We start from the raw sequence: 26,268 nt of genomic DNA on the forward strand, positions 1-26,268 counted from the left end.
TTATATGATTTGTTTGTAAGAGTCTTGGTCCTATCGGATACTAGAGGTGAGATGTAGGCCTCTAGTTGCGATATGATTGCCGGGATCGATGTTCCCATCCGTTCTTATGGTGAGATGCAAGCCATAAGTAAGAATGCGACATTAGTAGCCACGTCCCGTGCAATGTTTGTTAAGAGGTTTGTAAAGTAATGGCTATGGTTTCCATCCAGGTATTTTCTATTTAATTGATCCGTTATTTATCTTCTTCATATGATTCAATGTCTAATCTCATATCTATGTTATATTTCTATAAAATGCGTGCTTTTGTCTAAACGACCTTATTCGTGTCTTCCATTTTATTTAATTATATCACATGAATAGTTGAGTCAAGTTAATATGAAATTGGTTGAGTTAGTTATTGTACTTTCTTGGATGTATATCTATATTTAATGTATTATGCCTACTTCATTATGAACATATTATGTCTATCTTTATGATTATCATTCATATTCCCTTGTTCATTATTATTCAACGAGTCAATATATAAACGGATGGCCTAATTATTCTTCTCTCATGTGTGCATAATCACTTTTATTTCACTATGCCTATCTTACTATGCCAATCAATTGTAATCTCTTGTTACCTCATGTGATTATTTATATTGGTTTACTTAATTGGGTTCTTAATTACTTGCTGTGGCCATGGGCCATTTTCACGGCAAGCCAATCTGTGGACATGCAGCGGTCTAGAAAGCCAAACTCGGTGACGTAAAAATGCTTTCGACCGGATCGCTTTAGATCGGTCGGTTTCGTCTCGGCAAAGATCTCGAAACGATGTTTGAGATGTTCGGAGTTACCACCAAGCATTTGTGGGATGCCTGGAACCCGTTCGAAATCCACTTTATACTTCGGTCAAACGAAGCACAAGGTAGTGTTTGACATATGTACTAAAGATAAGGACTCGTCCCCCTTTTATCATTCTATGCCTAAAATGACTCTCGTGCTTCTGGATAAGGCCATCCACTATCCAAAGGTTCTGAGTAAGGGGTGAGGGTACGTATTGGGAAGCCCTTTAATCGGACTCCCAATCCCGCCCGCGTTAGCGGCCTCTACTGATCGATCGTGGTTGTTTAAGTGCAAAAGTTGATAAAACGGTGTAAATGCATGAATGCACATCCAAAAGTTTTAACCTAACATGTGAGAATTTCCTAAGTCGGTTTTTTAATCCAAATATCAAGTAATTGATGTCGAGTTGGATTTAGATTGATTTCCATGTGAAAACGGAAATTAAACATCCATTTACCAAATTCAGGTCATGATGCTTAACACGATCCATTTATTTGAAAAAGTGTGTTTAATGACAAAGTGTAAAAACATAAACTTGTTAATCTGATCCATCACATATTCGTGTTAACCTTAATCGGGATCGTCCTAGACAGGTGCTAAAACGAGACAGAACAGTGCCAGGCTTCCCCATTGGGGCGCAAGCCTATTGGCGAGGGAAGGGCTCTGCCCAGGTTTTAGAATATGAGAACAGACGGCCTCTTAGGGTGCAAGTGAGACGACGACCCAAGGGGCGTCTCCTCGTTGTTAAAAAGGTTGTTTAAAACCGTTTTTTTGTGATTAATAATTTGCAAGTATGATTTGCATGACTCGGAATAATTACTATTATGCTAGTAATATTCGTTGTCGGATTTGCAAGTTTGAAAAGCATAGTTTATAAATAAAAAATGTAAAATGTTTGATTTGAACTAAATATGCTATGTTCATTTCTTTGTGATTAGTCAAGTTTGTCATCGTACTCAGATTAAACCGACATGGTATAAAGAACCAAAGATGATTATGAATTATGACTAATATATTTATAAATGTAAACAAATGAGAAAAATGGTAAATAAAATAAAAGGGGTTTAAAATACTCTTTAATTTGTAATTAACCAATAATATCATCGAGTCACAGAATAAACCGTCATGGTATAAAGAACCAACGATGATTTTGATTTATGGTCAAAATATGTTTATCATAAAAATGAATTAAAATGGTAAATAAAAGAAAAGACTTTCCTTTTAAATGTAATTAACCAAATAATATCACCGAGTCACGGATTAAACCGTCATGGTATATGGAACCAAGGGTGATTATGATTTATGGTTAAAAAAGTTTGTCATAAAAACGATTTGAAACATTTGAAACATTTGAAATGGTAAAAACTGATTGGAAATAAAAAAGAGATAAAGAGGAAAGACGAGAACAAACACATTTGAGTCTGACCCGAAAACCCACAAGAGACGCGAGCCTCTTTGCATAGCAAAGGACTTCTGTCTCGGGCCAAAACTGGGTTTTGGCTCGTCTAACCTATATTTGAATCGTGTTATGCATTGTTCATGCATATAAACTGATAAAAACAGTAAAGACATGAAATAAATGAGATAGTTACACCCTCAAAATTACGTGTATTGATGTTTGCGAGGTAGACGACTTTAGAGACGGTTTTCTCGTTGTGAGTACTCGCGATCAAAGAAGTTTCAAAAGAGTGACTTAAAAAAGGATTTTGTTTTAAAAATGAGTTGAAAATATGTTAATTAAAACATGTTGATTGATGAATTGAGTTGGTCAAATGGGTTGATCGAATGCACGGCGACGGTACCAAACAAAATGTGTAAGGCTTGTGTTTACGATCGGTAGGTTGTAAACACGTGTCGATTTTGTGACATAGGAAGTCAGGTCTAAAAGTTTAAGGGAGAAGGAGGGGGCGGACTCTCGCGCGAGGATTGTGGTGTGTGATGGTGGGTGGTCGGTGATTTTTACTTTTCGGTTACTTGTCGTTAGGAGTACCTAGACCAAAACACAATTTATAACTTCAAAAACAACTCTACAATTAGTAAAGAGGCAAGTAAAGGTCGGATCCCAAGGGACGGGAATTGAGATGAGATTTCTATTGCAACAAGTGGTGTCTTAAGGGGTGTCACAATTGGGGTTTGATGTAGAAGATCACTAAACTAAATAGCAATGGAAGTAAAGAAGAAAGATGAATTAAAAGGGATGTAAACAATTGATAAAAGGCACTAGGGTGGCATGGGTTCATAGGGGATTCATGGGGAATTGATCATATACAAACATGTTCTCAAATTATAAGCAAGCAATTATTATTGTGATGGATCGAGTTGGTTTATATCTTACAATCCTAGGAAAGTTTGGGTCCCGGAGCCGAATCGATTAGATTGTACAACACCTATAAGTTGACTTAGTCTTCCCTACTCAACAACATGCATGGTCTAATGAGACTCGAGTTGGTTTATGTCTTACAAGTCTCATTGAAAAGATAGATGATGGGTAAAAAATGCAAGGATTCATAGGCTCGCATTTCATCAAACATAACATGTGCATAAGTTGAGATCCCAACAAGCATTCAAATAGACTATGAAAACATATTAATTTAAGCATGAATCATCACCCATGTTGGTTTCCCCTAATTACCCATTAACCCTAGCTAAGTAACTACTCACTCATTATCATGTTGAACATGTTAGTAAGGCTGTCAATCATACCAACAAAGGGAAACATGATGAATAAATGAAAGTGATTAACAATAATTAAAGAGGGATTAAGAGAATTATACCTACTAATGATTCCAATAATAAAGCAAAGAATAAAAGAAGTACTTGATGCTTGATTGGAAAGTTGTCAATCTCCCAATAATAACCCAAATAATTTTCAATTACCCAAAATAAAGGATGAACAAGAGAGAGATTAAGGAAATAAAACTTGTATTAAAACTTGATTAAATGTTGATTACAAGATTAAAGAGAGATTTGATTGATATTAACTACACTAAAGATTGCTAATAAGAACATCTTCTTCTAATTAGACTAATGGGGTATTTATAGTGGGGATTAGGTGTATGAATTAGGGTTAACTAAGGGCTTAAATGACGATTAAGTCCCTTGTTGAGGAAACGCCGGTCTCTTTTGGAAGACTCCGGTCTCTAGGGAGACTCCGGTCTCTAGAAAAAGATGTGCGTCCTTCCTTGAAGCTTGAAGAAGACGAAATGGGTCTGCCTGGGAATCCGGGCGTCTTTAGCACGGGACGGGCGGATTTGGTGGTTTCTGCCCAGGCGTCTTGGGAGTGAAGACGGGCGTCTTCTGGAGTTTTTCCCGGGCTTCTTGGTGGTGAAGACGCACGTATTTTGGGTTGTGGACGGGCGGCTTCAGAGGAAGACGCACGGATTGTTAGGCAGTCTTGTTTCTTCTTCTTTTCTTCCTTTTTCTTCATAAAATCCTTGGGGATTTCCTCGGGGATGCAAGGATCTTTTCTCATCATTGCCCATCTACTAAAGTATGTACAAAGGCCTTCTAATCTTGTCTCTCCTTGATGCTTGGTCATTCAATTCAATCAATTTAGCCTCATTTTGCAATGAAAATGCAAGGTTTGCACTCCTTTCCTACCAAGGGATCAAAACCTCAAAGAATATGCAAAACAAAGAACTAAAGACAATAAATGACCCAAATATGCACTAAAAAGCATGGGAACAAGGCTAATTCGGGGACTAAATATGCTCTAATTATGGTCACATCAAATATCCCCCAACCGAACCTTTGCTCGTCCCGAGTAAAGAGGTGACAAAGACTAGGACCATTATTTAAACTAACCTAATAACATAGCCGATATGAGACAATTAGCGGGTCTCACTCCGCCCTTCAACTCACAACAAGACAACCATGAGGTAGGATGCCTTCTTGCAAGGCAAGGTGGGTCTTGCCAAAATGGCGACACATCCAAACATTAAGCACACAAAATTAAATAATGGATGCATCTACAAAAGAATAGCCACTTTCCTCATCTAAGTGGCAGAAATTATCTACAAGGGAAGCAATTCAAGGGTACACAATCCTTCATAGATGCAATTTCATCAAACTACTAAGCCTAGAAGGATACCAGTAAATCACCTCCAAGTTGTGTCAAGCTAGGGTACCTTTGTCCTCAATCGTTAAATGCTATTGTCAAGAGTAGACTCCTTATGGTGTTAGAAACACTGGAGGATCGCGGAATTCCCCCTCTTGCCTAGACAAGAATAAGGGTCGTCCCCTCTCTACCATGCACAAAAATGGATACGATGGATAAAGGGATCGATAGATATTTGAGTTTCACTTTGGAGTTTGCTTTTGTTTTTGTTTTTGCCCCCAATTTCTTGTGGCATTTGACATTTGAGAACACTTTCTTGCCATTTCTTGATTTTTGGCATTTCAATACTTGACAACTTTCAACTTTTTGCATTTTCTTTTGAACATTTTCAAAGTCACCCCATTGAGGTGTTCTTATTTCATTGTTCCCACTTTGGAAAATCCAAAATGACAAATTTAGTCTTCCAACATATCATCATTATCATCATCTTGCTAGGACTCTCCAACCATGGCCAAGATAAAGTAAATAAAACAAATAAAGAAGTAGACAAACCTCAAGAGGGTAGGAGCCTCCAAAGCTTGCTAGTCTTCCACCATATCATCATTATCATCATCTTCCTCAATAGAAGTAGACTCATCACCACTTCCCTCTTCACTTTCTTGCTCACTTTCTTCATCATCCTCTTCTTATTCTTCACTAGCCTCTTCATTAATGTTATCATCAACAACCTCATCACCGACAACCTCATCGTCACCCGGAATCTCACCCCTAGATGCACTCGGAAAGAAGATTTCCCTATCCGCCCAACTAGGCAAAGGACATGAAGGATGAAGTAGTCCTTGCCTAGCTAAGTGAAGGAGGGTGGATATTGGGCTAAGTAAGCATCTTCCCGATCCTTAAAAGCTTGTTTGTACATCTCTTGCATAAGTAGTGTCATATAGTCATTGCTTGCTTTAACACCTTCGGGTTTGAACTCTTGGTACTTGAATGGATAGGGTGGTGTGACAATGGAGGAGGAAGGCATTTTAATTTCACCCCTTTGTTGACGGATGATGTATTCGGCTTCTTTTGAGAGGGGAAGAAGGTAGTTGGTCCGATGGACACTCAAACGGCAAATCTTGGAAGGCAAAGTAAAAGATCTAGCCTCATTGGTGAGCCACCCATACTTGGTGTAAAGAGGGTTATGAGTGACCCACTTGTACTTGTTAATCATGGAGTCCACGTCAATGAGATGACCCCCCTTTTTTGCCACATATTTGCTATCCTTGTTGAAATTTGGATCAAAGTACTTAGCCAAAAGAGTGACTAGACCTGCATTTACAATAACGGTGGTGCCTTGCTTTCCACAATCAACATTTAGCCATCTTTCCAGCAAAAGCCTTAGAGAATTGTAAGGCTTGGTGAATTCCCTTCCAATATTTAAGGCCGACTCAATAAGAACACAATCGAGCTTGGTAAAGTGGTTAGTGTATTTTCTTGCAATGATGGTATTCCCGATGACCTTGTGCCACACTCTAATGCCCGGATGGTGGACTAATAGAGCGCGACTAGAATGATAGTTCTCAAATTTCCTTCCGGAAATCGCCTCCCAAAGAGGAGCGGGGTCATACTTTCCGGGATTCTTGAAATAACTAGGTGAATCACTAAGACCCAATGCGTTACCCAATTCATCAAAGGTGATGCGCCTACTCACATTAGCAAGGCGGAACTCGATGTTTTCTCTAGTCTCTACTTTAGTAACTTTCAAAGAACTCAAGAATTGTAAGGTAAGGGAGGGGTATGTCAATTCTTTTGTAGCAAACACTTTTCCCAACCCCATGGCTTCAAAGAAGGCTTTAGTTTGTTCAAGGACACCCAACTTGTTCAAGGCATCTTCACATATGAACTTGGTGGATAGAAAGGATTTTCTAGCATACTTGGCAAATGTATCCCTATGGGAGTTAGAAATGAAAATTATCTCCGGATAGTTCGAAAGTTGAGCAATTTCCGGAGTTGTTGATGTTGTTGCTTCCAAGGGAGGTTATTGTTGTTGCACTTCCAAGTTTGAGCTAGCTACCACCATAGCCAATGAGGCTTTCTTTGCTTGAAGATTCTTTTGTCTTGTTGAGAGTGCCTTTGCCTTAGGTGCCTTTGTTTCTCCTTTTGTCCTTGCCATTGATGATTTAACCAAGAAAAGAGTGAAAATCTTCAATTTCCAAGTATACCCAAATCGATTTTAAGATGAAAGGCTTTGCCTTTATAATTTCAAAAATCGACTCAAAGGTTGAAGATTTTGGTGGTTGGTTTGATTTTTGTTGAAAGAGGAGTGATTAATTGTTGTTAAAAGGAAGTTTTGATTTGATTTTGTTGAATGTGGTTGAGGAAATTTTGTTTTGGTGATGGAGAGGATGAGGGTTTTGAGTTTTGGGGTTTATGGGTAGTGTTTTGAATGAAGGAATGAAGAAATGAATGAGGGATGGGGTATTTAAAATAACCGAAAAATTTGAAATAGCAGGGGAAGACGGGCGTCTTTCCTTCGAGACGCTCGGATTCTGCCTGTTTTGGTTCAGGATTTCTCGCCTAAAGACGGGCGTCTTTCAACAAAGACGCTCGGATTCATCGACTGCGGGACGGGCGTCTTCTGCTGAAGACTGGCGGATTCTCAGACAGTGAGGTTTCTTGTTTTTCCCAGCCAAAAAGATGGGCGTCTCTCCTTTCAGGACGGGCGGATTTCTGAAGACGGGCGGATTCTCTTCCAGGACGCTCGGATTTATCAACAGTCCCAAAATTTCAAAATTTCAGCTCAGATGGCCGGGCGGATTTTGACAAACACGCGCGGATTGCCTGAAGACGCGCGGATTCCCATGAAGACGCTCGGATTCTGCCCCTTTTACCCGGATTCAGTTCCATCCGTGTACTTGCATATCCCTTGTCATTTTCCATTCTTCAAATCATGTGTTCTTCATTGTAGGGGCACTACTAAGGCATGAATAGCCTAGGCAATTGCTATCCCCACACTAAGCTAAAGCACTACATATCAATTGAATCATTAGTCCCTCCCTCACTTCTCTCAAAAATGATAATTATCTTGATCAAAGCATAAAAATCCAAAAATGACAAAAAATGTAATGTAAGAATTAAAATGCGAGTTAGGGAGTTAGAAATATTTAAAAATGGTGGTTTAGGGAGGACTCCACCAAACTCTCATCCTTAGTGAGATGTCATGGGGGCATGTCCAAGGTGTTGTGGATGTTGCTCAACACCTTGAAGAAGTAATCAAAAGCTTGTTCATTATTATGATAAAGGTCTTCAATAGACCTTTGCCCTTGTTGTTGGTCTTAATCGATAGCATTACCAATATAGGGATTGAAAATCCCTTCAAACTCATCGTCCTAAAGACCACAAACTTCATCTACTTGATCACTAAAGATCTCTTGACTTGATAGAGGCAACTCTCCCATTTTCTTGTCTTGGCCAATGAGGCCATCCTCTTCATTGCTTGACTTTGGTGAGCTTTTCAAGCACTCTTTGTTACAATTCACTTGCTCTTTGAATGGAGCATCTTCAATTTTCTTCTTCCATTGGAATTCCGACCTCTTCCTATCATCCTTTCGGCTATAATGATCAACCATAAAACATGGTTCATGCAAACGGGGAGCTCTCATGGTCTTGTCAAGATTGAAAGTTATGCTCTCATCTCCCACTCCTAGAGTGAGGTCTCCATGCTTCACGTCAATCACCGCACCCGCGGTGTGTAAGAAAGGTCTCCCTAGAATGATTGGAATGTTGGAGTCTTCTTCCATGTCAACAATGACAAAGTCCACCGGGATGAAAAATTTCCCAATTCTTACAGGAACATCTTCCTATATCCCTAATGGTGTCTTCGTCGATCTATCGGCCATTTGGAGTGTGATATTGGTGCATTTAAGCTCTCCCATCCCTAAACTTTTACTCGCCGAGTACGGCATAACACTCACACTAGCCCCTAGATCACATAAGGCTTTGTTGATCGTGGTGTCGCCAATGGTACACGGTATTGAGATGCTTCCCGGATCTTTGAGTTTTGGAGGTGAACTCCCTTGAAGTATTGCGCTACTAACCTTAGTGAAGGCGATAGTCTCAAGCTTCCGGATCGACTTCTTCTTTGTGAGGATGTCGTTCATGTATTTTGCATAAGCTGGCACGTGATTGATTAATTCCGTGAAAGGAATTGAGACTTCCAAATTCTTCACAATTTCCATAAATTTTCCAAGTTGGTCATCAAATTTGGGCTTGGCTTGACGACTCGGAAAAGGAAGTCTATTCACAATGGGCTCCTTCTCCTTCACCTTGTCTTCATTTTTCTTTGAAATTTCTTCTTTTGATGGTTCTCCATCCTTGGAGTTTTGCACAATTTCTTCTTTGTCACTAGCTTCCACAACTTCATCCTCAACTTGCTTCTTCGGTGCTTCATACCTTGTACCACTCCTCAAGTGAATGTCACTAACCGTTTCATGTCTTGGGGGATTACTTTGAGGTGGTAATTTCCCCTTTTGTCTTTGTGAGCTTGAAGATGCTAGTTGAGTCAATTGGGTTTCCAACATTTTGGTGTGAGCTAGGATATTGTTGATGGTGATTTTCTTTGCTTGACTATCCTTTTGCATTTGAGTGAAAAACTCTTGTTGATTCTTTTGCATTTGGAGGACCGCTTTTTGAACATCCAAACCTTGGTCATTTTGTTGATTGTATGGAGTTTGATTTTGGTAACCTTGGTTTTGATTGTAAAAGGGTCTTTGATTTTGGTTTCTCATGGGAGGTGGGGTGTATGTTGGTTGAGGGTTTTGAACATTTTGGCTTTTGTATGAGAGATTTGGATGGAATTTGGTGTTTTCATTGTAATAGTTTGAATAAGGGGTACCACTCTTGTATGCTTGAAAAGCATTCACTTACTCATTTGTTCCCCTACATTCACTTTGGTCATGTCCGAAAGTTCCACAATTCTCACATATCCCACTTGGGATTGATGAAGATGCCGTCATGGCATTAACATGATGCTTTGGTGATTTTGAGGCTTCTTCAATTCTAGCCATAGCTTTTTCAAACTTCAAATTGATGGTATCAATGTGAGCACTAAGTTGAGCACCCAATTGAGTAATGAATTCCACTTCATGCGTTCCTCCTCTATGAGCCTTGCGAGGTCTACTATATTGTGAGTTATGGACCGCCATTTCCTCAATTTTGTTCCAAGTTTGATTGTCACCAACTTCGGTGACATTCCATTTGATCCCTTGTTGAGAATGTTCCTTGAATCTTCATAAAGACCGTTCCAAAATTGTTGTACAAAGAACCACTCGCTAAGTCCATGGTGAGGACATGAGCGACAAATTCCCTTAAACCGCTCCCAAGCTTCATACAAAGATTCTTCATCCCTTTGCTAAAAGCCCGTGATTTGAGCTCTTAGCATGTTAGTCTTTTCCGGTGGATAGAACTTTTTGTAGAAAGCTAGAGCCAACTTCTTCCAAGAATCAATTCCGAGAGTAGCCTTATCAAGGCCTTTCAACCATTGTTTTGCGGTGCCAATTAGAGAAAAAGGAAATAAGACCCATCGAATTTGGTCTTGAGTTACACCGGTTTGAGAAATCGCATCACAATAGTCACAAAAAGTCTGCATATGAGAATGAGGGTCTTCACTAGGCATCCCCCCAAATTGTCTTCTTTCGACTAATTGGATAAATGCAGATTTGGCAATAAAATTTCCGGTTAGATGTTGTGGTGTGGGAGTACCATTGGGTAGGTTCTCCTCGGTGGGTACGGAATGTGATGAAAACTTAGGCATTGTGGGTTGATTTTGTGTTGGATTTTGTGTTGGGTTCTCCTCGCCTTCTCTTGCAAAAGGGTTGATGAACTCAATAGTATTTGGTTGAATATCTACAACCTCACCAATACCTCTCAAAGTTCTCCTAGCAAGTCTCCTATTGGTTGTCAAAGTCCTTTCAATTTCGCGATCAAAGGGTAACAAGTCACCTTGTGACCTTCTAGACATGCAAAATATCAAACAACTCGAAAACAATTAGAACAAACCTTGAGGAGTTTTACTTCCCCAAGGAAAAGAAAGACACAACTAATAATAATATAAGAAAATCTAAATCAAGTTAACACCGTCCCCGGCAACGGCCATTTTTGGTCGGTGATTTTTACTTTTCGGTTACTTGTCGTTAGGAGTACCTAGACAAAAACACAATTTATAACTTCACAAACAACTCTACAATTAGTAAAGAGGCAAATAAAGGTTGGATCCCAATGGACGGGAATTGAGATGAGATTTCTATTGCAACTAGTGGTGTCTTAAGGGGTGTCACAATTGGGGTTTGATGTAGAAGATCACTAAACTAAATAGCAATGGAAGTAAACAAGCAAGATGAATTAAAAGGGATGTAAACAATTGATAAAAGGCACTAGGGTGTCATGGGTTCATAGGGGATTCATGGGAATTGATCATACAAACATGTTCTCAAATTATAAGCAAGCAATTATTGTTGTGATGGATCGAGTTGGTTTATATCTTACAATCCTAGGAAAGTTTGGGTCCCGGAGCCGAATTGATTAGATTGTACAACACCTACAAGTCGACTTAGTCTTCCCTACTCAACAACATGCATGGTCTAATGAGACTCGAGTTGGTTTATATATTACAAGTCTCATTGAAAAGATAGGTGATGGGTAAAAAATGCAAGGATTCATAGGCTCGCATTTCATCAAACATAACATGTGCATAAGTTGAGATCACAACAAGCAAGCAAATAAACTATGAAAGCATATTAATTTAAGCCTGAATCATCCCCCATGTTGGTTTCCCCTAATTACCCATTAACCCTAGCTAAGTAACTACTCACTCATTATCATGTTGAACATGTTAGCAAGGTTGTCAATCATAACAACAAAGTGAAACATGATGAATAAATGAAAGTGATTAACAATAATTAAAGAGGGATTAAGAGAATTATACCTACTAATGATTCCAATAATAATGCAAAGAATAAAAGAAGTACTTGATGCTTGATTGGAAGGTTGTCAATCTCCCAATAATAACCCAAATAATCTTCAATTACCCAAAATAAAGGATGAACAAGAGAGAGATTAAGGAAATAAAACTTGTATTAAAACTTGATTAAATGTTGATTACAAGATTAAAGAGAGATTTGATTGATATTAACTACACTAAAGATTGCTAAGAAGAACATGCTCTTCTAATTAGACTAATGGGGTATTTATAGTGCGGATTAGGTGTATGAATTAGGGTTAACTAAGGGCTTAAATGACGATTAAGTCCCTTGTTAAGGAAACGCCGGTCTCTTTTGGAAGACTCCGGTCTCTAGGGAGACTCCGGTCTCAAGAAAAAGATGTGCATCCTTCCTTGCATACTTCCTTGAAACTTGAAGAAGACGAAATGGGCCTGCCTGGGAATCCGGGCGTCTTTAGCACGGGACGGGCGGATTTGGTGGTTTCTGCCCGGGCGTCTTGGGATTGAAGACGGGCGTCTTCTGGAGATTTTGCCCGGGCGTCTTGGTGATGAGGACGCACGTATTGTGGGTTGTGGACGGGCGGCTTCAGGGGAAGAGGCACGGATTGTTAGGCAGTCTTGTTTCTTCTTCTTTTCTTCCTTTTTCTTCATAAAATCCTTAGGGATTTCCTCTGGAATGCAAGGATCTTTTCTCATCATTGCCCATCTACTAAAGTATGTACAAATGCCTTCTAATCTTGTCTCTCCTTGATGCTTGGTCATTGAATTCAATCAATTTAGCCTCATTTTGCCATAAAAATGCAAGGTTTGCACTCCTTTCCTACCAAGGGATCAAAACCTCAAAAGAATATGCAAAACAAAGAACTAAAGACAACAAATGACCCAAATATGCACTAAAAAGCACGAGAACAAGGCTAATTCGGTGACTAAATATGCTCTAATTATGGTCACATCAGTGGGTATTTATAGAGAAATGTGGGATGGTAGGTCGGTTCAGTTTGCTTACAGGCTAAGCAGACACCCTAAAGAGGCGCAAGCTACCTTGTGATACAAATGGGTGTATTGTCCTTTTCAATTTGGACGTGGCCTTTGCTCTATCCCTTGTTTGGTTGGTTTGATATAAGGTATTCATATAAGATGTATAACAATATGGGCATCTAATAGGATGATTTTGGGTGTTACTTGAGGTGGGTGTTTTGTGTGCTTGACTCGGGTTTGACCCGTCTGAATCGGGATTTAAATTTTGAGTTGGTTTTTTGCCCAGTGTCAGTTTTGACTCTAATTAGGGTCATTTTAAAGGAAATGACATGATAAAGACATTTATGGCATTATTTTTGACATCCGGGATTTGGGTTGACTCTGGTTGACTCAGGTTGACTCGAGTTGCGGGTTTCTGAGTCGGTTTTGGGTCTGAAGACGGTTTTAACTCTAAATAGTGTTATTTTAATGCAAATGAAGTTAGAAAACCATTTATGAAATCATTTTTCATATCCGAGTAGTGCATTAAACCGTCTCATGTATAGCCAATCCACACACGCAAATAAAAAATACGTTATAGTCCGATCATCATCGGGTGGTTTTTGGGAGGTGTAGATACTGGGTATCTACAGAGCCCCCCACTTTGACTGAGGCTTGGACAGGGCAAAAGTCAAAGTATGATCTCCAGGTCAATCGAAGATTACAACCTGAAGACCATTGCGACATCAAGGCGCCTCAAAAAGGTTTGAGCCAAGGACCTGCCGTCGGGAAGGGCGACATCGGGGCGACTCGGGGATTCGAGTCAAGGATCTGCCGTCAGGAACAGTTTAGAGTCTATCGACTTCCGGTTTGGGTGATTTAAAGTCCATTAGACTATGTATAAAGTCTCGCCAGCGATAAGAAGGAGTCATACCTGAGGTATCTTCGGGATACGTCCTTGAATCTTTTGCGCGCAAAGGCTCGCCAGTCAGTGTTGAAGGTGGTGCGTTTTGAGGCTCGCCAGCCATAGGAAGGAGTCATACCAGAGGCATCTTCGGGATATGTCCTTGAGTTGCTTCTTGTGCGCGTGCAAAGGCTCGCCAGCAGTACGTTTTGAGGCTCGCCAGCCATCGAAGGTGCGTATAGGCTCGCCAGCCATGGATGGTCGAATAATCGACTTCGGGAAATAGCTTGTAACATTGAGATTACTTCCAGATATCGTCCGGTAATGACTTCTAACCAAGTTGACGTTGATTGGTTCAGCCAGGAAGCAACGAACACCAACTTGATGGGGTCCTAAATGAACTCCGTGGGGATAGATCATCTGTGTGACTTCTATTTGAAAATCGGCATTTACTGGTGAGTTAGAAACTTCTCGGGACTCGCCGGGGATATGAGTTGCCGCTTGTTGGGAGGTAGCGTATGCCATGTAATCAACGGGGTTAAAACCCTTCGACTTGACGGGTCGGTGTTTGTTGGGAAGAACCCAGTACTCACTTGGAGTGAATTTGTCATCTCATGATTACCTGCATGGTTAGTGACCAGACAAATCCGCAGTCGCATAGACAAGCACGTAGCACACAAGCATATAAGCACCTAAGCACATAAACATGTAAGTAATTAGCACGTAATATCTCGCGTAAGGGGAGATAAAAGTTTCGGAAGTTGTGAAGCTTAAAAGCAGTTAAGAGTTGGAATTTGTTTCTCATAGATTCGTGATTTGATAGATTGGAGACACGTGACTGTTACGACATTGACGCGCATGGACGCATACTGACAGACTGACAAATAGGCGGTCGTGGATGCAACCCAAACTCAGTAGCGACACGACACGGCGGTTACTTTGACAGACTTTGCCAATGTAAGTGCAACTCCTTAGCCAAAAGAGGGTGACAACGCGCATCAGATTCTTGGGGAAGAAGGTCCGCTCGGCTGGGGAACGCGAATTAATTATCTTCTCCAGACATCTTTGCCACCGTTTGCTTGTTTGAGATCCTTCTCTGAGGCATGATGATTCGGAGAGCGGAACCAAGACTTTGTCATCGTCCGAACCGAGCACTCGACTATGGGTGGTTTATTTTGGATTGTATTTGAGATTCAAAAGATGTTTGAGGATAAAGGATGGGTGGCATCTCGAAAGAGAAGCCCCTAGAGTGAGAAGACCGAAATTTGGCAAAAGGAGGAATGGGCGACGCCTTAAGGAAGAATCCCCTAGTAAAGAGATTAATTTTTGCAGCTGGATGGGCCGCTTTTGAGGATTGATGTTAATGGTTGAGATTGAAATAGGTGTGCGGTTGTGTCCTTGTTGGGGACTGCCTACGTATTCGCGTGTTTGCGAAATCAAACCAGATCGTAGTTCTGCGTGTGTGTGCAATGGGTTGCAAATTGAAGGTGTGAAAATTGAATGTTTGTGGGGGTGTGGTTGCGCCCTTGTAATAGGACTGCCTACGTATTCGCGTGTTTACGGAATCAAACCAGATCATAGTTCTGCATGTGTTTGTGTGCCTAAGCTAACTGTTAGGACCTTGAAGTGATTTTGAGGTGTATGGTTGTGTCCTGGGAGGACTGCCTACGTATTCATGTGCAGTGAAATCAATTCAGATCGTAGTTCTGAATGTGTGCGCCTAAGCGAGTTGTTAGGACCTTAAAGTGATGAGCGTCACGACGGTAGAAACCGTTTGGTGACTCAAAAATTGATTTGAGAGAATCCCTCCTTGATCATGAATCGAAGAGGTGTAATTTGTGAAAATGTTCCTTATCATGTGAGCACACTAAAAAGTGGACCCTAAGGGTAGATTGGGTATTTCTCGTTCTCGGTAGAAAAGCATTCGAGGACTCCGTATCTCGGTCAGGGTGAAAATGGCTTCGACATTATGGAATGTGGAGCTTGGTAATAATAGGTTCGTTTGACAGATAAAAATCTGGAGCTGAGGGTCAGGACGGTGAATTCCGTTTGGTGACTCGAAGGTTGATTGGATAGAAATCCCTCTTGATCATGAATCGAAGAGGCATAATTTGTGAAAAAGTTTCTTGTTATGTGAGCACACTAAAAAGTGGACTCCAAGAATGAAATAGGCATGCTCCATTCCAGGGAGCAACATTTTTGAAGGCTCCGTATCCGGGTCAGGGTAAAAATGGCTTCGACATTATGGAATGTGGAGCCTTGTAATAATAGGTTTGTTTAACAGATAAAAATCCGGAGCTTGTATTTGTGGTGTTTAGGCCAATGGGTTACGGCTTGTAATATGGTGCGGATTGGTGTCTCAGGCTTGATGTGGCCTGAGCACGAAATGGCTGGTAATTAATGTGGGATCAAATTCCCATGTCTGGACCTTAAAGGTTAAGGTTTTATATTACGAGCTTGAGGGGAATCCTCAGAAGCCTAGATAGGTCTCCCTGTAGCAGTCTCTAGAAGGACTTAAGGGTGAAGCGATGTTGGTTATGATCTTGAGGGGAATCCCCAGGATCCTAGATCGGTCTCCCTATGGCAGTCTCTAGAAAGACTTAAGGGGGAAGCGATGTTGGTTATGATCTTGAGGGCAATCCCCAGGATCCTAGATAGGTCTCCCTATAAAAGTCTCTAGAAGGACTTAGGGGTGAAGCAGTGTTGGATTTGTTGTTAGTTTACGAGTCTTGAGCTCTTATTTTAGCTCTTTGACATAAGGTTTTGGTATTCTTGTGTTTTGTACTTGTTGATCCCAGAGTTTGGAGGGAAGAAATGTTGGTCATGGGCTTTGGACTTGTTGGTCCTGGACTTGGTGTGTTGGCCTGACTTGTTTGGTCTTTTGGACTTGTCGGTCCGAGATTTGGTGTGTTAGACTCGTTGGTCCTGGGCTTTGGAATTGTTGGTCCTGGACTTGGTATGTTGTACTAACCTGTCCAGGATTTTGTGTGTTGGATGCTTTCTTTGGATTTTGGGCTTTTTGAGAAAAGGGTTTCAATCTTGTTTTGTTTTGATTTTGGCTTGGGTCTTGGCCTTGACGTTGGGTGAGTAGCCTTTGGCTTTGGCATTTGCATTGACTGAATTGACTTTTGTTTTTGCTTTGACTTTGACTGTGGCTTTGGCCTTGAGTGAATTGCTTTTGGCTTTGGTTTCTTCTTTGGTCTTGAGCTTTTGCCTTGGGTGAATGGATATTGGCTTGGGACTTTGATTTTGGCCTTTCGCTTTGACATTGGGTGAATGGCTATTGGCTTGGGCCTTTGATTTTGGCCTTTCGCTTTGGCTTCGGGTGAATGGCTATTGGCTTAGGGCTTTGATTTTGGCCTTTCGCTTTGGCTTTGGGTGAATGGCTATTGGCTTGGGCCTTTGATTTTGGCCTTTCGCCATGGCTTTGGGTGAATGGCTATTGGCTTGGGCCCTTGATTTTGGCATTTTTCTTTGGTAGGATGAGGTGTGAGCAATCCAGGGTTGGCTCGTCATTAGAGATGGCATAGCTTTCCAAGGGGTTTGTCTTGTTATTTTGTTTTGTTGGCGGAGGTAAAGGTAAATCCCCTTTCTCAATCATATCTTGAATGACGTGCTTTAGCTTAAAACAAGCTTCCGTGTCATGACCTTTGCCCTGGTGGTATTGGCAGTACGCGTTGGGATTCTATGAACGAGTTTTCTTGGCCTCGGATGGGTCCAGAGTGGGCCTAATTGGCTGTAGTTTCCGTTGGTCCATGAGTCTTTTTAGGGCGCTGGCATAGGTTGTTCCCAAGTTAGTGAATACCCTTTAAGGACGCTCAGGTTTCTTTATCACTTGTTCGAGGAGGTTGACCTCATCGATTTTGTTTGTCTGACCATAGGGACGATATCCAGTTGAGGTAGATCCCTAATAGCCTCTACCGGTGGTTTTGGCTAGAACACCCTTGCGGAGGTCGTCTTCAATGCGGGATTCGAGGATTTGCAGGTCCTGGAAGGTTTTGATGTTTTTATATCTTAACAGGTTGGCATACACTGGACGGAGGTTGTTGACAAACTTCTCCACCAGAGTTGATTCACTTGGCTTACTGACCAATTGGGTGCTTACCCTCCTCGAATGGGTTAGGAATTTGGTGAATCCTTCCTTGTCATTCTGAGTAAGGGCCTCAAGAGTGCGGGTGTTGGCTTATATTTCGACGTTGTCGGCGTACTGTTTAGCAAATTTAATGGCGACTTCGTCCCAAGTGGTAATGCTCTTGGGGTCGAGGGAATAGCACCATTGGCGGGGAATTTGTTCCAAGGATAAAGGAAAGATCTGGGTGAAAAGTTCCTGTTTGACCCCCTTGATGGACATGTAATATTTAAAGGCCCGGATGTGATTGAGTGGGTCCTCCACTCCTTTAAACTTGGGTACATCAGTTACGGTAAAGTTGGTCTTCCAAGAGCTTGAGCCTTTTCTCAGTTTTGGTCAAAGGCGGAGTGTTGTGTTCTTCGGTTTCCTTGTTTTCCAGGGTGTCAATACGGGTCTCGACACGTTCCAGAGTGACCTTGAGAGCTGTGAGCAGGCTCGCTAGCTGACCAGTCGTAAGATCTCGGTTGTCATCGTTGTTGTTGGACGAAGCTGAAGACGGGGCCATGGCTCAGAGGCAGAGAATGGCTCACATTATATCCCAATCCGACACGGTTTAATGACTAAACACAGACAACACAAAAGACGGGAAGACACTTTGGACCCAACGAGACGAGAGCAACCGTGTGTGGTGCCTCAGTGCTGACTCGATTTATGGTGTGACGGTGTTGACCGAACTTTGACCCGAGTTCAACGTAAGGGCTTGACGCCGTTGAATGAGTCTCGAGGTGAGACGACTCATAAGTAAAGACCTATAAGCACGTTTGCTTTGACTCGATAGACACGTGGCGGAATTGGAATGGTGGACTGAAATTTTCGAAAATAAAGATTTTCAAAAAGGTTCATTCGTCGTTTTATGGATGGCTTCCGAAAAGTAAGGATCTTCAAAAGGTCGGCCAGTCGAAAAGTTGTCTTAAGTTTGTTTTCAAAAGATGGTTTGAGTTCGAGTTACGGCGGCTCTGAAAAAAATGTGTTGTTTTCGAAGACGGCTTTGAAATCCAAAATCGTGTGTTTTGAAAATCGAGTTTTGAAAGGTTTGAAAAGGTTGTGGTCCCGGGGACGGTGTATTGTCCTCGGGATTTGAAAAGCCTCGAAAAAGGGTGTGTGTCATTTTTGGGTTTTGAAAGAGCAATTGTGTCGGCGCGAGACTGGTTAAAATACATGTCTTGACGCGACGATTATAACGGCGTAAAAAGGTGTTTTTTGAAACAGTTGTAGAAAACCGGGTTTGAAAATCGTCATTACGACGGTCTAAAAAGGCGTGCTTTTTGAAATGGTTGTAGAAAACCGGGTTTAAAAATTGTCATTACGACGGCCTAACAAGTCGTGCTTTTTTAAATGGTATGCTCATCAATCAAGGTCCTCCCTTCAAGAGGAATATAGGTTCCTCGGGCATTGAACCCGGGACAAAGGTGATTGGCCAAAATTGTAATTAGACCTCCCATCACAAAGGTTTTGAGTTGGGTGGTCCCTTGAGCAAAATCATTGAACCTAGTAAGTATCTCAAGTGGCGTGTTGAAGTTATAACGCCTCACCGCTCGAACATTCAAATAAGACTCAAGAAAAGTTAAGTCGATGAGAGTACATCGATCTTGCTCGTACCTCCCATTGATGCAACCGGCTACAAAGCGTTCGGTGAATCGAATCACCGGATGTTGGATAGCAAATGTATAGCAACGCTTTATATGGGTAAAGTCCCTCCCGGAGATAGCTTTCCAAAGAAAGTCCACATTAAAATTATCGGGCTTTTCGGTATAGTCGGTGGGTACTTCAAGACCGAAAACATAGGCAAATTCCTCAAGAGAAAGAACATGGTCTAGGTTGCATAACCTAAACTCCATGCCTACAATGTTGTGGGTATCCGCCACAATGCGAAGGCTACTCAAGAATTCAAGTGTGAGACTAAGGTAAGTCTCTTCATGGGCATGGAAAAAGCTCCCAATGCCAAGGCCATGAAAGAACATCTCGGTAGGGTACCTTATCTTAAGGATTTCCAACACCCTAGTATCAACAAATTGAGTAGGTTCGTACTTCTTACCTAGGAGCTCGACGAATTTTTCGCGGTGTTCGTCGGATAGGAAGATCACTTCTTGGAAGTTGTTGAGTTGTTCAATCCCTCCCCTCATTAAGGGTCGGGTGTTCCTTGGTAGTATTACCTCTCGTGGTGTTGAAGAGCTTGATCCCTTGCGCTTCTTCCCGAATGATTCAATCAATTTCTTGGCCTTTCCTTTGGTGCTCATGTTGGTAATGGGGGTGTTTTTGAGGATTGGAGGGTGATTTTGAGGGTTGAGATGAGTGTTTTAGGGTTTGGTAAGGTGAGGAAATGAGGGAGAAGGGGGGTGATTATATAGAAGAAGTAGGGAATCCGAACGGATAAGATTGGATCGAACCCGTTTTATCCGTATAAACAGTACAATCCGAGCGGATTTAAGAGGGGACGGGCGGATTGTCGGGAAAGAAGACGGGCGTCTTTGGTAGAATCCGCACGGATTCTAGGACAGAGAATTTCTTTGGCCGGGAAGTAGGGAAAAGACGGGCGGATTTTCTTCAGGACGCACGGCTTGATCTGGACGGGCGGATTTTCGATAATCCGCACGGATTTTGACACAGTTCAAAATCTTGCTTCTGGATGACACACGGGACGGGCGTCCCGTGAAGAAGACGGACGGATTGCCTGGGACGGGCGGATTTTCTAGAATCCGCACGGATTCTTCAGCAGTTTCAACTTTTTGTTTCCCGCGGGCCCTGGACGGGCGAATTTGCTGGAATCCGGGCGTCTTTCTGCTTCTCTCCTTCTCCTTCTTTCTTTTTCATGAAGCAACATACCCCTTTTTCACTGATTTTCTCTTTTTCCTTATTTTTTTTCTGAAATTTGCTCATGAAACATGTAAGATGACTCTCTCTCTCTCTCTTCTCTCTTATGTAAGAAATTAAATGCAAAAGTAAATGTACAATATTATACAAAGTAAAGGGGTTCAAGAAATATCTTACAAATGGTGGCTTTGAGGTAGGACTCCACCAAACTAGTTCAATTTGTAGAGACTCTTATCCATAGAGCTCAAAGCTCTTAATAAAAGATCAAAGGCTTGTGAACAAGCTCCAAATAAGCATAAGTATGGGTTGCTCAATTTGAATATGAAATTTGGCCAAGGAGGCTTGTAGAATGTTCTTTTTCTTGGCTTCTCCTTAGCGTTAGAGCTTTCCCGATGCTTCAAATATATACACCCATGATTCTTGTTAAGACTAAGCATGAAGTGTGGTTCATTTTCATCCGTGGACTTCCACTTACCAACTTCTTCTTCAATTTTGGTGATGACGATAGCATTTGAATTTATCAATCCTTCATGAGTAGGAAGAGAATTTTCATGACTTTGATGATTGGATACCATAGGAGTTGAAATCATGGGTGCCAAATCTTCACAAGTAGCCTCACGAGCAATTTTCTCATTGAGCTTTTTTACCAAATAGCTCTTGTAAGAAACTTTGGCCTTTTGAAGAAGGTCTAACATATCCTCTTCAATGATCATTGGCTCCATGATAGGTGCCAAGTGGTCTTCATGAAGGATAAAGGAAGGGCGTTCTTCTTCATGATAGGGTATCTCAAATGCCTCAAGGATAGGCTCCTCAAGCAAGGTGATTTTATGAATCCCTCCTCTAGGCTCATCATCATTGTTGCTATCCTCACGTGAATCATAAATGGGGGCTTCATTTAGCTCTTTTTCCAACACCTCAACGTTCACATCAAAAGACACACCCTCATACTCACAAAGGTTAAGAGTATTTGGTTTGCTCAACCTCATGTCTTCTTCATCGAACACAACACTCTCATAGTCACAAGAGCTCAAGGAACTTGGCTCTTCCCACTTCTCGTCTTCCATATCAAAAGTCACTACTTCAAATTCGCATTTATGCTCAATATCCAAACAACGGTGGTGAGTGTTTGCTTGGAATTCTTTTAATTGGGCAATTTGAATCCTCAACTCCTCTCTTTGGACAACAATGTCTTTAAGAACATTATCTTCTTTTCGGCTTTCTTCTAGCATTTGTTTGAAGAAGTTTTGTTGATCTCTCATCATTTGGAAAATCATGTTTTGAATGGGTTCATCTTTTTGTTGTGGGTATGTGTGAAAGTGGTTGTTTTGTGGCAATTGAAGTTCATTGTGAAATGGGTATCGGGTGAGTGGTTGATGTTGATATTGGGTGTGGTAATTTTGGTGGGAAAAATTGGGGTAGTGCTTAGGATTTTCGTTGTACAAATAATAGGGTAGGTTTGTGTTGACTTGCTCCTCAAACTCCCCATACCCATAGTCATACTCAAAAGATCCACCACATACTCCATGTACCAAGCCTTCGGTCATCATCATAGCTAAGACAAGGAAACAACTACAAGCATGGAAACTACAATAAAATGGTAAGAACAATCCTTGAGGAACAAGTTCCTCAAGGTGAAAGCACAACTAAAATAGACAAACAAGTAAGAACTTAATCACATAGCACCATCCCCGGCAACGGCGCCATTTTTTATGTGACAAGAGTCGGTCGTCACACGTCCATCAAACACATTTATAATACTCAACAAACTACTAGTTAGCGGTAAGTCGAGGTCGATCCATGAGACGGTGTGCTTTGGGTTCTAAGTCTATCTATCTCAATTTATGCTAGTGTCACAATTTGGTTGGGTTTGTAGTTGTGTCTATACTAATGCAAGCAATAAGGTAAAACAAGCAATAAAAGGAAGGATGTAAACAAATGATTAAATGTGCTAGGATATCATGGGGTCATGGGGGATTCATGGTGTTGATCATACAAACATGTTTACAAAGTTGCAAGCAATTAATGTTGTGGAGGAACCGAGTTGGGTTATATCTTACGGTCCTTAGGAAGAGTTGGGTCCCGGAGCCGAATCGATTAGATTGTACAACACCTACAAGTTGACTTACTTTCCTCCTAATCAACTTCTATGCATGGTCTAACAAGACTCTAGTTGGTTTATATCTTACGAGTCAAGTTGAGTAGATAAGAGATGGTAAAAATGCAAGGATTCATAGGCTTAGCATTTCATCAAACATAACATGTGCATAAAGTTGACATCACAACAAGCAAGCAATTTAATCATGTGAACATATTAGATTAAGCATGAATCAATCCCATGTTGACTTCCCTTAATTACCCACTCATCCTAGCTAAGTAACTACTCACTCATCATCATGGGAAACATGTCATTAATGGTGTCAATCATCACAACAAGTATAAACATGATAATAGAATGAAGAAATGAACAATAAAGATCAAAGAGTAAAGGAGTTATACCAACTTAAGATGATCCAAACAATAATGCAAAGAATAATAGAAGAAACTTGATGATTGATGGAAGGTTGTCAATCTCCCAATAATAACCCAATAATCTTCAATTACCCAATAATAAACTTGAATAATAAACTTGAACAATAATTAAAGAGAGATTAATGTGTAATTTGTGGAAAGATTAAAGAGTAATCTATTCTAATCTACTCCTAATCTAATCTAAAGAAGGATTTTCTACTCTAAAAACTTGTGTATCTCTAATAATACTTGATGATTTGATTATTACAAATGGGGCATTTATAGTGGAAATTAGGTGGATGCATTAAGGTTAACTAAGGGCTAAACTAGTAATTACACTTTTGAGATTTGAGCAGGGAGAAGCCGGTATTTCTTGAAGGAAGGGCTTCTTTCTTTGTAGCTTGGAGAAGACGGAATTGTGCTGTGGGGGAATCCGTGCGTATTGTGGTCGGGACGGGCGGATTCAAGGAGAAGAAGACGGGCGGATTGGAGACAATCCGGTCGGATTCTGGCGGGGCAATCCGAGCGGATTCAATCCAAGACGCTCGGATTGCGTAGTGTGGAGACGGGCGGATTGGAGACAATCCGCTCGGATTGTTCTACAGCAGTGATTCTCCTTCTCTTCTTCCCTTTTGCTCATTCCCATTTTATTCTTACGGGATTGGTCTTTAGTCTTTGCTTCCTCTTCATACTAGTCCATTTAGTGTCGTCAAGTAGCTTCCAAATATGCACGAAAGACGGGAATTTCCGCCTTATTATCTCCTTTTCTACAAAACATATGAAATGCGATAGAAAAGCAAATAGGAAGGTTTTGACGGATAAAATGGCCATAGAATGTTATAATAGTATGCAAAATAGGCTCAATTAGGGGACTAAATGTGCGCAAATAATGTTCACATCAGAGGCCCCGAGGCGGGCCAACGTGGGACGAGGAGGTCGACAACTGAGGTGAGCACCTGCGTGGGCTGAGACCTGGGACAACAGGCACTTGCTTTGGGCTGCGGAGGGTCACATGTCCTATAGGACGATGAAGAGCTGGGTAATCCTTGAATTCATTACTCATCACTCATATTCTTTCGTTTCATTCGCTCCAATTTCATTGAAACTAAAGATAACTTTTGTTTCAAATCACAATAGGAGGCCGGGAATATCAGATCGTTCTCGGGCTACACGACGGCTATAGAGTGCTACGAGAGGCTGTCGGCGGAGTAGCGGGCCATGATCGAGCGCGGAGCGTTCGGTGCCCTGGTGCAGGCTTGGAGGGATATCGCGAAGAGGAAGCTGCGGGCAAACCTCATCCCGGTCCGCTCTTTCTTGGACCGATTCTGGGATACGACTTCCACTTTTCACATGCCTTTTGGTGAGGTGGGGGTCACATTGGAGGACTACGGCATGATCTCTGGGCCGCCATGTAGGACCGAGGAGGTGGAGTGGCCGGAGACTGCCATGAGGATGGACTCGGCCGAAGCTAGGAGGTTGATCGGCTGGAACTTGGCGTAGAAGGTTGTTACAGTGCCTGGTTTGGTGCCTAGTTCTTATGTCCGAGACTACTTTGCGGGGAAGACCCCGGCGCTGGTGGTGATCGACGGGAGAGAGACGGCTCCTCCTCCCTGTACAGCTGAGCAGAGAGTCCGCTTGTGGCTCTGGTGGTTCTTGTCTTCGATCTACCTCGGAGACAAGGGAGAGAGGCTGTCGACGAAGCTTCTTCCCTTCCTTTCTGACCTGAGCTCCTAAGGGCGTTGGGACTGGGTCACTGCTGTTTTGTGGTCCTCATCCGCTTCATGAGGGCCATGGTTCGTCCGGAGTTGATGGAGAAGGGAACTTCTCCTGGTGTTGTCGGCCCTGGACTACTGTTGGAGGTATAAACCTTCATTTGGACTAATAATCATTTCTTTTCCTTATTGAATCACGAAAGATCGTTATTGACTATCTTGCTTCACAGGCGTGGGTGTACTCCTACTTTCCGAGCCTCTCGCCCAAGAGGACGGAGCCGCTGGAGAAGGCTTATCCCGTCGTGAGGGATTGGGTGATGTGTCGGACGAGGAGCAAGCGCTCCTCTCACGGTGTCTACCGGTGGGACGTGAACGCTCTTCAGATGGACAGCGTGATCATCTCACTTATACTTGTTTTGCTTCTTTATTACTTTTACTGATCATAAGAATGATCTCTTGCTTGTCTTTTCCCAGTGGGTGCCCAGGCCTTGGGCGGAGTACGCTGGCGGTCCTTCTTTCGTGCTGAGTTCCTTCGACCTAGGAGCTCGAGCCGGCTGCTGTTGAGGACGTCGATGGGTCTTGTGTTGTACTTAGGCGAGCGTTTGGCTCGTCAGTGCTCTCGGGATGTCTTGACGGTTCCCATCGATCCTCCTAAGACGATGTTCAGGGAGCCTTCTGAGGCTGAGAGGGAGGCTGACTTGGCTGGCGTTGGTGGTGACGCCCTCCTTCTTCCTGGTGAGGACTACTCGGCGTTCCTCTACGGGAGGTTGGCGTACTGGCCGGTTGATATGGTCGTTTCTGTACCAAAAATAAACCTAAAAACAACTAACAGAAGCTAGCAGCAAGTAGGGTCAATCTCCACAGGGAGGCTATTTTGCTAATTATCTATTTAACTTAGTCTGTCAGGATGTCACAGAGATGGGGGTTTAGATGTGATTTTCTAAACTAATAAGAATAAGGAAAAGAGAACAAGAGAAGGGGATTAACCAGATAGAGAGAAACAGCTAAGACAAACGGTTCACCATAATCATCCGGTCAAGTAATCTAGGTCTCAGGTCAAAGCAAATACGGTCTAAGGGGTAACGAACGTCACCTTTCGGTCCTTAATTCACCCTAAAGTGTAAACAGCTTAACTTTCGCCCTCATTGCAATACTCTATTGTTCGCTACTAGTCTCGCCTCTTCCAACCTTTCGGTCCAGGTCGAGGATCACTAAGAAATAAATGCCTAATTGTGTCAACTCAATCAGACGGATACAATTAAGCAAAGACATTTAACCAACAAAGACAATACCAGCATTAACCCGATAAATCGATTACTCTCCCTTCATAATTATGGATCCCCTATAGTCTTAGCATATGAAAATTAGCTACTCATTATCATTGAAT

At 41.9% G+C, this 26,268-nt stretch overlaps 1 non-coding gene across 1 annotated transcript; it reads left to right on the forward strand.

The window, feature by feature from the left end:
* Positions 1-10,196: 10,196 nt before the first annotated feature.
* On the forward strand, positions 10,197-10,303 carry LOC141602966 (small nucleolar RNA R71). Its single transcript, XR_012524868.1, has one exon. It is a non-coding gene; the product is annotated as a small nucleolar RNA R71 (small nucleolar RNA).
* Positions 10,304-26,268: the final 15,965 nt, after the last annotated feature.

The sequence above is a fragment of the Silene latifolia genome, chromosome 9, assembly GCF_048544455.1.
Source record: "Silene latifolia isolate original U9 population chromosome 9, ASM4854445v1, whole genome shotgun sequence".
In the NCBI taxonomy this organism is placed as follows: domain Eukaryota; kingdom Viridiplantae; phylum Streptophyta; class Magnoliopsida; order Caryophyllales; family Caryophyllaceae; genus Silene; species Silene latifolia.